A 13,986-nucleotide genomic window follows, 5' to 3' on the forward strand; every position below is an offset into this window, starting at 1 on the left:
ACCACCTCCAGGTCAGGCGCTGTGGGGTGGCCCCGTGAGACCCTCCCAGCCCCGAGGAAACCTCGGGGTCACCTGGGGGTGTCTCCCCTCCCAGCAAAAGCCTCTGGCCGGTGGCCAAGGCGAGCCCTGCTCTGGCCCAGGGGGAGCGTTTGAGGCCACGTTTGCTCGGGACCCTCCTCCCCGAGCGCAGGGGCCCCGGCGCACGGCCGGGCACGGCGGCTGTGCCGGGGGGTGTCGGCAGAGGGCAGAGCCGGCCCGCGCACCGCCGCCGCCGGCAGCGCCGCCCCACCGCCCCGCCGCTCGGCCCGCAGCCCCGCGGGGAGCGGCACCGCAAGGCGCCACCGGCCCGGCCCGGCGGGAGGTGGCCCGGGGCCGCCCCAGCAGGCCTGCCTCCCCGGGGAGGGGGCTCGCAGCCGCCCGTGGTGCGTGGCCGGCCCCGTTAGGAACCCGCCGCCCGTCTCAAGCGGCTTTTGAAGTTTGTGGGAATTCGCCCGCGATCCTGCGGCATCTGGGAAAGGCTTCCAGGGAAACGGGACGGACGTCGCGAACAACAGCCCCGGCAGTGCGACTCCCCCACCCCTCGTGACATAAAACACGGGGATACGAGACGGGAAAGGCCGTGCTGTCCCCAAACGCTTTTGCAGACAACCCGTGTCATCCACTCCCTTTGTTAGCCCAGCCAAGATCCCTCTGAAAACCAGTTCGGCTCCTGGCCCCCCTCCCATGCCGACGGTGGCTCCACAGCCCTGCTGCCTGGGAGGGAGCCCGGGGGCACAGCCCTCGCCTCCCGGCTCCGGGCAGCACCTGGAAGAACTGCCCAGTGCACTTTCCGCTTAGCATGAGAGCGGGGAAAAGGCAGAGCTGCCCGGCGGCGCTGCGGCATGCCAGTGCTCCTGCCTTTGGAGAAAAGAGAGTAATGGGAAAGGCAGAAGAGCGAGACAGCAGTGCTAGACCAAAGCCTTGGCCCCGGTGGGGTTTTTAGGCCAATTCAGATAAAACCTCTGTCGGGCCTTGAGAAAAGGCTGCGTGGAAACCCAGAAAAGGCTTCAGGTCTGCTCCTTGCAATAGCTGTGAGCCCCTGCAAACGCCTGAGACCTTGTCAAGGTGCTGGGAGGGTATCTCTGAACCCTACCCTTAACTCTAACCCTACCCTTAACTCTGACCCCAACTGGTTGAAGAGCGCTTGGGTTTCCTGAGGTCTGTGGATGCTGCTAAATGAGAGATGCTGCAGTGCTGGGCAGGGAAGCAGCTAATGAGAACAAGCACAGCAGAGGTAAATGAGGGTAGCTCACCGCAGGGTGAGTCGTGTTTTCTGCTTAGAGTGAAGCAGTGAAACAAGTGGGATGCTGCAATGGGAAAAGCTGACCAAGGCTGCTTAGAGAATCCTATTTCTGGAGCAGACAGCAGTGCTGGGGACTCCCCAGACTGGCAGGCTCTCACTGCACTTACTGGTTTCTAATCCTGCTACTCTCCAAAGAGCACTGGGATATCTGGGGACATGGCCAAGCACTTTCCCAGTGCAGAGCAGGGAAGTCACGAAGGCACAAGGGTGCTGCCTGCCAAGCTGGCTGCACCAAGCCACGGCTTGGGACTGCCGGAGCAGGCTGAGCAGTGCCAGTTGCAGGAAAAAATGCAGTTCCCCCAAATCAGCACCGTCTTGGTCCCCTTCCTTGGGGGCTCCTGGGCAGTGTGAGCTTAGTGCTGCTGGTCTGGTGGAGACTGTCTGTGCCACTGCCTGTGCCTGCGAGGCTGGGGTCACTGACCCAGCAGGAGTTACCTGCCAGTGCACCTGGCTGCCCCCAGCCCGGCCGGTGTCCCCTGCCCTTGACAGCATGGAGTGGGGCTCTGCTGGGAACAGATGCAGGAACGAGACAAACAGGCACGAAGCAGCAGGCTGACGGGCCCCCGAGCCGGGTGGCTGTGTTAGCAAGATCCCTCTGGCCCTGAGCTTTCATCTCCCCAGCCTACACAAAGGGTGCCACCAAAATATATGTAAAAGCAGAAGAAACATGGGAGCCAGCCCTGAGGCATCCCTCCCTTCATCTCCTGCCTCCGATTGACAGCCAGCAATGACCTGCCAGTCAACGGGAAGGCTCACACACCTTACCCAGAGCGAAGGAGCCCCCCAGGCATGCACTGCCATGCCACACGAAGGCACGGCCCCCCGCACTCAGCCCCTCCTGGGCGTCGGAGGCAGGGGGTCTGAGCAGCCAGCCCAGCTCCTGCAGAGCTCAGGCTGCTGCAGTGATGTGGGGACTGCAGGGGGGCAGGTGCTGCCCTCCCTGCCCTATTGAGCCTCACGCGGGCTTGGAAAAAAGCCCATTCTTGGAGGGTGCAGATAAGCTCCACTCACCTCATCGTCTTCATCCCCTCTTGCAAGATCCACCCTCGCACCCCTCTGGCCTCTGCCTCATCCTCTTCCTCACCAAAGAGCCCTGCCCAGCACTGGGGCACCCTGGATCGCAGCATCTCAGCAAGGGTTTAGGTTGCCCTGCCTGGAGGCGCCTGCCTGCTCCGACCAAGGCTGGGTGCAGGCAGCATGTGGGCAGGGAGCAGAGCTGTGGCTGTTCCCTGGGGGTGCTGCACAGGGGCTGTTTTCCCAGCCATCCTCTAAATACAGATGTTTTCTCAATGCAGGATTCAGACAGAGGAGGGTAAAATGTTTTCATTCCAAGCTCCTGGGGTCAGGTCATGGTTTGTCTAAATGGCTTTTGTTGCTGTAATTATCAGATTAGCTGATCTCTGGCAGTGTGTTTAGGGGCAGCTACATTAACTGCGAATCTTGACACCCCCAACCCCAACACTGCCCAGCTGGGGCAGTGGCTTTGCAATGGGGCAATGGGGATCAGGGATGCCCAGAGAGCCAAGTGAAAGGCTTGTGATTGTTTTTGAGCTGGTACCCAGCTGGACCCTGGCCCAGGAGCAGTCAGCACATTTGGGGGAAACAGCAGCAAGATTCCTTGACCTCTGTGGTGCACATGATGATGCTGAGCTGGGCCTGGTCCTTTCTTCCCGCTCCAACCTGCAATGCACTGCAGCCACAGAGCCCCATCCCAGGCACACGCCTGCCACTGTGGCTGGTGCTCAGCCTGCAGACATGGGATGGGGGCACCTGAGGTGCCTCCCCTTGCATTGAGCCCAGCAGGTCCCGGAGGGTGTCCGGGACCCTGTGCTGTGGCTGGGATGGGGGAGCCGAGGGCCAGTGCCTGGCCATGGGATGCTGTGAAGGGTGGGCAGCCCCCAGCAGCTGGGGAGGTGCAGGAATAGGAGCATGAGATACCAGACGAGACGGAGAACATGACGGGGAGATGAGAGAGCAGGGCGAGGGGCAGATAAAGAAGGATCAGGAGCTTCCGGCCCCCGCCAGCCCCTCACCAGGTTCATCTGTCAGCGCCTGGGAGCGCTGACGGCACCAAGCCCTGGTGGCAGCCGGGGCTGCAGATCCTGCCGAGGGGCACTGTCAGGGGCTGGGAAGGGGCCCCGCTGCTGCCTTCCTGCTGCACCAGGGCACTGACAGCAGCTCAGACCCCAGCGCAGCCAGGGATGGGCAGTGACCATGCACAGCCCCATGGGTGCCCCCAAGGCTGAGCCCCCAGCCACACTGCCCGGCAGCACCCACGTCCTGACCTCCCACCCCACCAGCCCCACTGCACACACACATAGGGAGTGCCAGGGATTTCTTCCACTGGCACAAAAGATAGAATCAGTTCTCACTGTGCTGAGCTGCTGATGAACAGGCGGGTGCTTGGTAGCTGCTCACTCGGGTACTGTGTCCATGGCAGCTGCCTGCCCCCGACACATCGTTCTTTCTCCTCTCTCACCTGCTGTAGGTGGGAGCAACAGGAGTTTCCCTTGAGCAAGGCAGAAGCTCTAAAGAAATGAAAAAATTACAAATCAGAAAATACTTCATCATTTCTCCATAAAACAATTCATTTAAAATGCATTGCAGTTTCTGAAGTCGCATAATGCTGGAGCATAACACCACACTGAATGAAAACTTCTGGAGCAGAACATCTATACCTTCTCTTTCAAAGAGCATTTCAAGCTCTTTAAATGCTTCAGAAAATTTCAACAGCAAAATTTTGCTTTTAAACATCATATTCTTGCAGGAAGTTTTGGCTTCAGCAAAACAATTTAAAAAAAAAAAATGGAAGCTGTGTTACTGGTATTTTTTCTAATTGCCACCATGACAGAGCTTGGTTAGCTCCAAACCCAACTTCTTTACTTTCAGCTGAAAGCCAGAGAGCAACCCAGAGCAGGGAGGACAAAGCTCCTTCCAAAGAAGGAGCACATCCACCAACCCAATCAGGCTCAAGCCTCTCCTACCATCGCTGCTGCCCTGGCACAGCCAGAAGTTCACCATTTCTCTATTTGAACCCATTATGCACATTAGTCCTGGTGTCCCTGGAGTCCCAGCACAGCCCATGGACCACTCAGGACCTACCCCATGGCCATGCTCACCTCCTCTGCATCTGCTCGTCCCCTAGGCACCTCAGAGGAGCACAGCTACCTGAGGAACACTGGCCCTGAGAGGGGCAAGGGACGGGCTGGTCCTAGTGCTCACCACAGGACGAGCCACTGGGGCTAGAAAAGCATGTTTCAGAGACCTGCTTTCCCCTAATTTTTCCTTTTGCATCAGCACCTACAGGCAGATGTTGGGGGACCAGCCCATGGACCACGACCTGCCCAGGTGCTGACACCCAGTACCCTGGTGCATTAAAGATGGCTTCCCAAGGCTGCAGAGGACCAATGGAGAAAAGACTGGCCTGTTGGTACCTGAGCCAGCCCCAGAAGAGGACAGGCACCACTATGTCAAGGCATGGACTTGCAGAGGCAAGGAAGCTGTTTTCTGGAGGTCTGATGCAGGGAAATTGCTGCCGCCCCCAGAGGCAGCGAATCCCTTGCCCAAGCCTCTGCCCCCTCACCAGCAACACTGGCTCGTGCCTTGGGACAGACACCAGATGTGTCACAGGGAGCTGCCCTGCTGTGGTACACCCAGGCTGCTGGGCAGCTGCAGGAGCCTGGCTGCACCCCTGGGGCCAGCAGGACAAAGGCATCTTCGGCACAGCTGGACCCAGCTGAAGCCCTCTGGGCAAGGCATGTGCCCTGGCACGGCTGGGATGAGGCCAGGAAAGAGAACTCCAGATCCCTTGCAGGGAGCCTGGTGCTGCGGGTAGCTACTGGACCTTGTGTAGGAGCAGATTTACTGAAAACAATTTATTTAATATGAAAAATAATTTCTTATGGCATTTTGGCTGGCGTCAGCCAAGCGCTTACTCACCCGGGAATTCAAACAAAGGCAGGGCTGGCGCCCAGCCAGGGGGTCGGGCGCTGGGTGGTCGTGTCCATCCCGGCCTTGGACCCGCCTCTGGGTCACTTGTGGGCTTGTGGCATGATGTCTCCATTTATTTATTGGAAATGTTTGAACAGGAAATGCTAATGGTTTGGGTTTGTGGAGACAGCTGGAGGGGTCCGGCTGGAGCTGCTGGGAAGGGGAGGGTGCGCTGGGATGGGGCAGCCTGCCGGAGAAGGGGGAATCAGTGCTGCTGGTGCTACCACTGGGGATCTGTCCCCCATGTGTTTGGGGTGGAGGACCCAACAGGAGGTGAGAGCAGGGAGGGCCCCGCCAGCTCTGCTGCCTCCTCCTTTGCTGCTGCTTGTAGCTGCCACTGCAAAACGCATGGCCATGCTGCAAGCACGAAGCTGCTGCCAGCACTCTGCCTGCTGCCTGTGGGGTGCATGGGAACGGCGCTGCCAAAGTGGTGCAGGGGGAACGGGGACCATGGGGCATGGCATGTCCCATCTCCAGCCCTCGGGCTCGGGCCTGGCGAGTGCCCGTTAGCATGGGAGAGATGAGAGAGCGCTGCCTCCTCCTGCAAGGGGGTCGAAGGTTCCTACACAGCCTGGCTCTGGACCGGGCTGTTCCTGCATTTGCTGATAACAGCGGAGGTAAAGCCTGACCCAGGAAAGCAGGCAAGATCCGCAGAGATAAACTCCCTGCAACAAGACAAAGGCACTGACCTCCACGAAGCCCAAGCCACTGCATTCCCACAAGCACAGCAACAATTGCCCAGGAACAGAAGGGAGACCTGCACCAAACCCCACCGGCCAGCTGCCGGGAAGAGCCTGCATGGCAGCTGGTAACACCTCCTGCCAGGATCACTGCACAGAAACCACAGCTTGGGTTTTTTAACTAGATCTACTGCAGATACCAACTGCCCAGGCAGTGACAGCAAAGAGAGGTTGATGTTATTGCTTGCTCCCTATTCAGCAGTGCAAAGGGCTTGGCATGGCCTGCCTTGCACAGCCAGAGTGATGCTGCACACGTACCCCCTTGTATTCCCCACCTTACACATTTATGTGCACGTTTGCAGCACAAAAAGGCTTTAGGTTTCATCCCTAAATGCAGCCAAGGATCTTACGCACTCATGCAATTCAGGTTTCAGAGCCTGCTTTGAGCAGAGGCTGCTGTGGCACTGCACACCTGCAGTGCACCCAGGGAAACTGAACAGCAGACGTGGGGGTCAGCTCTGTCTCCCTCTGCCCTGCCCGTGCCCACCTCATGAGGCCGGGAGCCTGGAGCCTGCCTGGCACCTCCACGGGTCCCTGTGCCAGCTCTGCCCGAGACAGCACCAGCTGAAAAAGGCAGAGGCACTTAATGGGATTTGCAGAAACACCCAGCTCAGTTACATGCCATACGCCTGCTGTCTCAGGCATGTTTTTAAAATCTTTATCTCTGCATCATTAAACACTGATCTACATTTGAAAAGAATCCCTTCAGTTCCCTACCTCTGAAATGAGGATAACTATCCTTCACCTCATAGCGGGGTTACGAGGATAAACAGATTAAAGACTGCGAGATATTGTGGCAAAGAAGGTTAAACAAGCCCCTGTGACAGACAGCCCAGGGGCAGGGACCAGCATCAGAGCGATGCACAGCATAAACCGTCGACCCACGTATGCACCATGCTAATGACCCAAAATCCCAGCGCTGGGTTTGCCTCTGTCTGCCTTCCCAGGACATGGTCCCCAGCCAGCTGAAAACCTGCCGAGGGGCTAATCCCCCAGCCAGAAATATGCACCCGTACCCTGAACCTGGGAGCAGTGAGAGCGGGGGCAAGGGGGGACAGGAGGTGCCCGTCAGGAGCACAAGGCTTCGGGAAGACATCAGTGACTCAGGTGCAGCAACAAGGGGCTGGGGGGTGCACACGCAGTGTGGGTGGTGGGGCGCAGCTGCTCCCTCTGCACATCCATTGCCACATCCTCAGAGCAGGGATACGCTTTGCTACTGCCTACGGTCCTGCCCACCCCTGTCCTGCCAGGCACCCAGGCAGGCAGGGACAGCAGGAAGATGTGCGCTTCTGCAGCAAGAGCTGGTGGGGGAGAGGATAAGCCAGACAATTACTGTCTGGAAAGTCTCACCCGGGTCCCTAGTAAAATAATGGCACAAATATTAAGAAAAGGAGCTCTGTAAACATCTAGAGGATAATGAAACCATGAGCTATAAGCAGGATGAGATTTGTAAATAAAGGACTATGCCAAAAACAACAAGCCCTCCATAATTGTTTTGGATAGAAGGACAAGATTAGTGCGGGAAGAGAACTTGGCGGATCTCATGAGAGACCTGGAAACACCAGGTCTGTCCTCCCGCCTGGCCGTTAGAGAGCCCCTGGCACGTTTGGGCAGGTTTGGGGGGGCTGGCCTACACAAAAAGATGCCCCTGATGGCATGGCTGGCACTTGGGGATGTACCTGCCCTCCAGAGCTGGGCACCTGCGCTTCCCCAGCCTTGCACATGTCCCACTGGCACTGGTGCTGCTGCTTACACCTTGGCCACCTCCAAGCTGCTGGCAAAGAGCAAGGCTAAACCTGGGCCTCAGTGCAGCTGGGGCTATGTCCCACCACAATTCCTCACAGAGCTGGGACCCATGCAGTACAGGAACAAGCCAGATGGACAGTCATGGAGGGGCAGAGCGAGAAATAAAACTGAATGAAGCCAGGAGCAGGAAAGTAATGCTGGCACCTTCCATGCTGTTCTCCAGGTTTTGGCAGTGCTTTGTCTTTTGTGAACATCAAAATGGCATGTTCTATGAAACTGTAGGGTTCACTGACGCTCTTAAGTATTGGATTTTTGGCCAGACGTACAGGAAAAGTGCATGCACCTCCTTGCAAGCAGCCCTTTGAAATGCTACACTATAAAAGCACACGTAAGCGCTAGCAGTCATCTGCACTGCACAGGCCAAACCCGTCCAGCATTGGTATTTCATGGAAGGAAAAGCAGGGGCCTGGCCAAAATGTACCAGGTTTTGTACCCGAGCCTTGGGTCTCTGCAGTGCACGGCTGTGCTATGCTGGATGACATGCAGTCACTCACAAGCAGCTGGCTGCATGCTGCTGGGTAATGCACGCTCACAAACTGAAGATGAGATGCACCATATATGGTGAAGATATTATTAGTCCATAGTTGTCTTCATAGTATCTTCCAAGGGAATCTTGCTTGAAAATGGGAAACGGAGGTCTCTGTGAGACTCAAGCAGGGACGTGAACTGCCTGTAAGACCAAACAACAGCTTCAGAAAAACAAGGAGCAGTGAGGCTGTGGGTATCAGACCCTTAGGTATCTGCAAGGTGCGTAACAATATTCCAGTTAAGTATCTGTCCTAATTAATGCTAATTGCCCACCCACTACCTACATCCTAACCAGACTCTAGAAGTTCTTATTAACAGGGTGATTTTGCTGAAATGGTATCAAGAAAAGCCAGCACTGGACTCTGGGTACCCAGCACAGACACAAGCGAGCTGGAAGTCAGCACCAACTCATTGCTGCCAACCTGGGCTGCAATCCCGTGTGTGATAGAGGGGATGGAGTCACCTGGTCATGGGTTTTGACCAAGCCAAATGCTAAGTTGGGTGTGCTGGCATAGGAAGTGTACTATCCCTCTGGGGTGGCTTGGGGTTCCAGGGGTGAGCAGCTGGATGTGAGCTCAATGCTAGGATCACATGGCAAATGAGTCCTGAGCATTAGAGCAGGGAGCACAGCAAACAGGAGTTACGAGCCAGTGTCTTACACAGTGGGGGATGGGAAGCCAGCCCTGATATACTGTGACTAGCCTGGTGCCCCACTTTAAAAAGATGCAGACGAAGTTGTTGTAGATGTGATCCCCCAACTGCGCCCCTTGTTTTCACTGTCTCCCACAGCATTCTTGCAGCCAGACCGGGGAGATGTGGGCTGGAAGTGGGGCGACACAAGGTGGGCTGCACAGCTGAGTGCTGGCACAGGGACCTGCATCTTCAGACATTTCCAAAATTTGGTGGATCGAGGCCTGACCAGCGGGCTGTACCACCAGAGAACCTGAGGCCAAAATTATTCTGTGAAATGAGAGAGGATGCAGAAAACAGCCACAGAAAAGGCACAAGGGCAGAATGCACCCGACAGTGACAGAATCAAGCTCAACCTGTTTTCTTCTTAAAAAAGCTTAAGAAATTTGACTGCTATGCACAAGTACTCTCATAGTAAAAAAATACTGTGAGCTAAAGCTTTTTTATTCCAGCCAAAAAAGGCAGAACAAGAATCAATGGCTGGAAATTAAAAGCCAGACAAACCTGCATAAGAAACATGACATACATTTTCTGAGCAATGCTGATTAGCTGGTGGATTAACCATCAGTGATTAAGTAAGACCAAACCATGAACTCCCTCGCTCCTCCAGACCAGATGCCTTCGTGCATTAGCAAAACCCCAAGTTATTCGGATCCAGAGTGACAAGACAAGGCAGTCAGGGAGATCAGCATAGGTGATCTAATGACTAACTCTGATCTTAAACATCATGAGTCAAAACACATCGTGTTACCAATATGCACAGAAAAATTCCCATTGCACAAACTCAGCGTAAACACTGAACAGTCGACATCTGCAAACCCACAGATGGAGGGGGACAACAGTTGTTAGTCCTTTTTTAGAAACAGAAAAACACCCAGCCCACGGACAACCCACAGGGACCTTGTGATGGGAATGAAACCATGAGCGAGACATTAGCTTGCAACACCAGGAGTCTGTCACCAGGCAAATTCAGGAGTGGGATGGGGTCTGCCCCAGGATGCTCTTGGATCCCAAGTATAGGCATATGGTCCATCAGGTGGGGAAGAGGTGGTCTTTCTCTGCAGGGCTTGGGAGGACCACATAAGACATATAACCATTCCAGGAAAAGTAGGACCACAGGGATGTACAGAAATGGGGGAAAATTGCATAGAAAAAAAATGCTTAGGAATATATAACAAAAAAATGCTGATGAAGATGATGGAAACCTAGATGACGTTTACAGCTGAAGCAAAACACACCTGGCAAGGACCAGTCCCGAATAGACTTGCCAGAGGCAAAATGATCTTCTGTCTTTTTAGTATCTGTATTCACAGAATTATAAAAAATAAGCCTAGAAGGCCCTTGAAAGGTCACCTAGCCTGTCTGCCTGCCCCCAGATGAGGCAAACCCTTCCTGGTGGAGCTTATGCCTAAACTCTTCCTAAAAGAAGCCTCTAGAGGTGAAGACGGCTCCCAGGAAAAACAAGTTTTAATCTCTTTTACCACAATCATTGCAGGGTGAGCCTATGGCTGCTTCTTCTACGCACCCTCTAAAGAAGGAATAACCCATTATCTCACACTTTGTGGCAGGGCTTTCTGCATTTAAAGACTTTTATCTTATTTCCCTGCAGTCTTTTTGTCTTGATACTAAGCTACCCTGGTCCTTCAGCCTTCTCCAGTATGTCATGTTTTCTGAATTTCTGATCTTGCTCTTCCCTGGGCTTTCTCCAAGAACCACAACTTGAAGCACTGAGCCCCAAGTGGGATTCAGTGCTCAGACTAACACTTTCTAAGTGCAGCAGGATCACCACAGGTGTCTTACAAACACCTTGTTTATACGTCCTGGTCCTGTTTTGCTCTTCTCACTCGGGCTGCTGCTGCCTTGCGCTCCCAGCGGGACCCACTGTCACCTCCAGATACTTTCCCACAGAGCAAGCCTGCTCATTCCTCAGCTAGGGCTTGTGATGTTGGGAAAAATCAACTCATAAAAATTTGTTCTTATTGGCAGGTTTATTTCAGATTTCTCCAGTTTCTTAAGAAAAACACTCTTGCAGGCCCTACTAGGCTGGTGCTGCAGGTAAAAATCACTGATGAAAGCACTGACTGGCCCTCAACACATACCAGACCCCATATGAGGTTTGAGCGCTGCCCTTTCAATAGTTTTTCAGCCAGCTGTGCTTTCACGTAGCCACACACACCTCGACCACGTTTCTCCATTGCGCACAAGAATGACACATGGACATGGCACTAAACTCCCGTGAAAGTCATGATTTAGCACATCTTGATTTTCCTGTGTCAGCCAGCATAGATATCCTCAAGTAAAAGAAAATTCAGTTGGTTCAGCTCTTAGCTGATGGCCAAAATTGTCACTTACTGGTTCGTTATCTCTACTTGCATATTGTGTCCCTTAATGATGTATTTGCTGTCCTCAATCTGTTTATGCCAATGGCCCGTTTTCCCTTCAGTTCTGCACCCCTGATCTTGAGTAAAGCTCAGGAACTTGGAAAGACACAGAGGTTCATTTGGGAAAAAAACCTTCTCAAAAACAACTAAATCCTCGGAACTCGCCTGTTTATCCAAATTCATCTGAACCTTCTGGGGACAGTGACTTTTTAGGGTAAAATAAAAACAAGTTCAAGTGAGTTTTCCATCCCTGTGACATTACGGTGATTACAGCCAATCTGAAATAATTTTCCAAGAAGATTTCCTGCAACCTCACAGTGATTAAAGGAAATAACATTGTGAATAAAGGAACATTCTTCAAAGTCAATGAAGGAGCCACAAACTGCACATTCTCACAGAGAGCCGGAAAGCGCCGGCGCGAGGTGGATTTTGCGGTGTGTGGCCCCCCAGAAGGAAGAGGGTGGGATGTCGGCTCCATCCCTCTTCCCCGAGCAGGGGTTGTGACCGGGCTTCTCCCAGAGCAGACGGCAAGGGAAGAGGGCCTCCAGCCTCCCCATGGTTGGGGGCGAAAGGCTTGGCCCCATGGACTCTGACTCCCTGGCTCTTGGTGAGCATCTGCTGGGTTCGGGATCAGGGGCAAGGAGCTCAAACAACATATAAGAGCCCATCAACCCTCTGAAAACCCGGGGTGACCCTGCAAAGAGCAGCATCCCACCACAGTGGCTTCACGCCACGACTTCTTTCCTAGGAACCTCCCTGCTCCTCACTTCGCCTGAATCAAACCCTCAGCACGTTCACTCAGCTGGGCTCTGAGATTGACGTGGAAATGTGAACGGGCTTGAAAAGCCACTTTGGCAGAGGTAAAAGTGCTGCACTGCACCACTGGGCAAGTAGGGTCCTGCCCACTGCAGCCCCAGCCTGCAGCAGCCCCCCGCGCTGGGGGTACCCCAGGACTGGGACTGGCGGAAAGGGAGGGATGAGCGTACACCCGAAAATGGCTGGGCCAAGGGGACTTTTATCAGCCTGCCTTCTTAGCTAAAACAAAGGGAAGGGAGTATGAGGAGGAGAGAAGAGCTCGGGAGAAAGGCGAGAGGAGGCTGCCTGGAAGCCCAAACACACATGCTTCAGTTGATGCTGTGTAATAAGGGAATTAGCTAATGAGCTTACTGTGGCACATGGACAAGTCCTTTAGAAATATCACAGCCACCTGGGGAGGCTCACAGAGGAGCTGGGCAGCCCTAATCTGCAGAGCTGGAAAGATGAGCCCGAGCCTGCCCCCCAGGACCAGCCTTGCTCCCTGTCCCTCGCTGCCTGTCTGGGGGTGCCATGGGGGGCTGACACAAATCCAAGAAGAACTGATTGTGGAAATGGTAATAAACAGTGTTTTGGAAAAACATCAGCCCACCGCACAGCTGATCTTAAGAGGGCTGCAGCTCAGCAGCCCCGTGATGCCTGTGCAGCGGGGCTGGGGCTGCCTGGAGACCAGCGTAGTCCAGCTCCCCCGGACAGGCAGTGCTGCCCAGGGCCACCAGCACAGGGGCTTCCAGAAGCGCAGATCGCCTTCTCCTGCACTGGCAGCTGTGACAGATAAGTCATACAAAACTGAATCATTCCAAAATCTGGATTGTTTTTTTGAAAGTCGTTCAAATACAGCTCTATAAAATGCAAGCCGAACACAAATTCAAATGTAAGTGCATGTGAACGTGCTAACTCGAAACGAAAGTGGGTGAGAGAACCTAATGTTAAAAGTCACTTAGAACAATGCAAACATCAAATATACAAATACTCATCAAATACTTATTCAGAAAGTGGCTTTTAGACAGTGATCAGGCTGGGCTGCAAAAAAACTTATTTGCTGATTAATATTGAACTCATTCTGGAATTTGTGCATGTGGCAGTATTTGCAGGAATGAACAACGATAAAGACAGAACAGTCCTCCAAAGAAAAAAAGAGAAAAGCAAAAACCTGAGCCAAAAATGAGGCTCCACTTAAAAAATTACTCCTGCACTAGTGAGGATGGGACTGAACCCAGACATTTGCTGGAAGTGTGGAAATTGAGGATTTTTATTATTATACTGAGGTAGAATTATTATTATTAATGATGTGAAATATAAACTATAAAGCCTATACTTTTTCCGTATAAAAATTACTGAAAAATTTTGTACCCAAAAATAATTAGATTGAAAACTATTCTATGGAAACAATTTTCATTGAACTTTTTAATAGCGTATTTTGAAACAACTTTTTCCTTTCAGTTTCCTAAACCAGAAAGCTGTTTGAAATTTGGAAGCGCTGTGTTTTCATGTTTTCCTTGTCTTGTTTTTCTCTTTTTCTTCCCTGCCCCAAAGCTGCTTGAAGACTGCCTGACATTCATGCTGGATTTCCTCCTCTCTTTTCTCATCTTTTATTCCCTACACTGACACTTTTCAAAGCTTTGAAACTCTTGTAAAAGGAAAAAAAAAGAAAACCCTTAAATGCAATATCACTTGCTCAGCTATTGAAGGATTG

Source organism: Falco biarmicus, chromosome 9 (assembly GCF_023638135.1).
Source record: "Falco biarmicus isolate bFalBia1 chromosome 9, bFalBia1.pri, whole genome shotgun sequence".
Taxonomy (NCBI): Eukaryota; Metazoa; Chordata; class Aves; order Falconiformes; family Falconidae; genus Falco; species Falco biarmicus.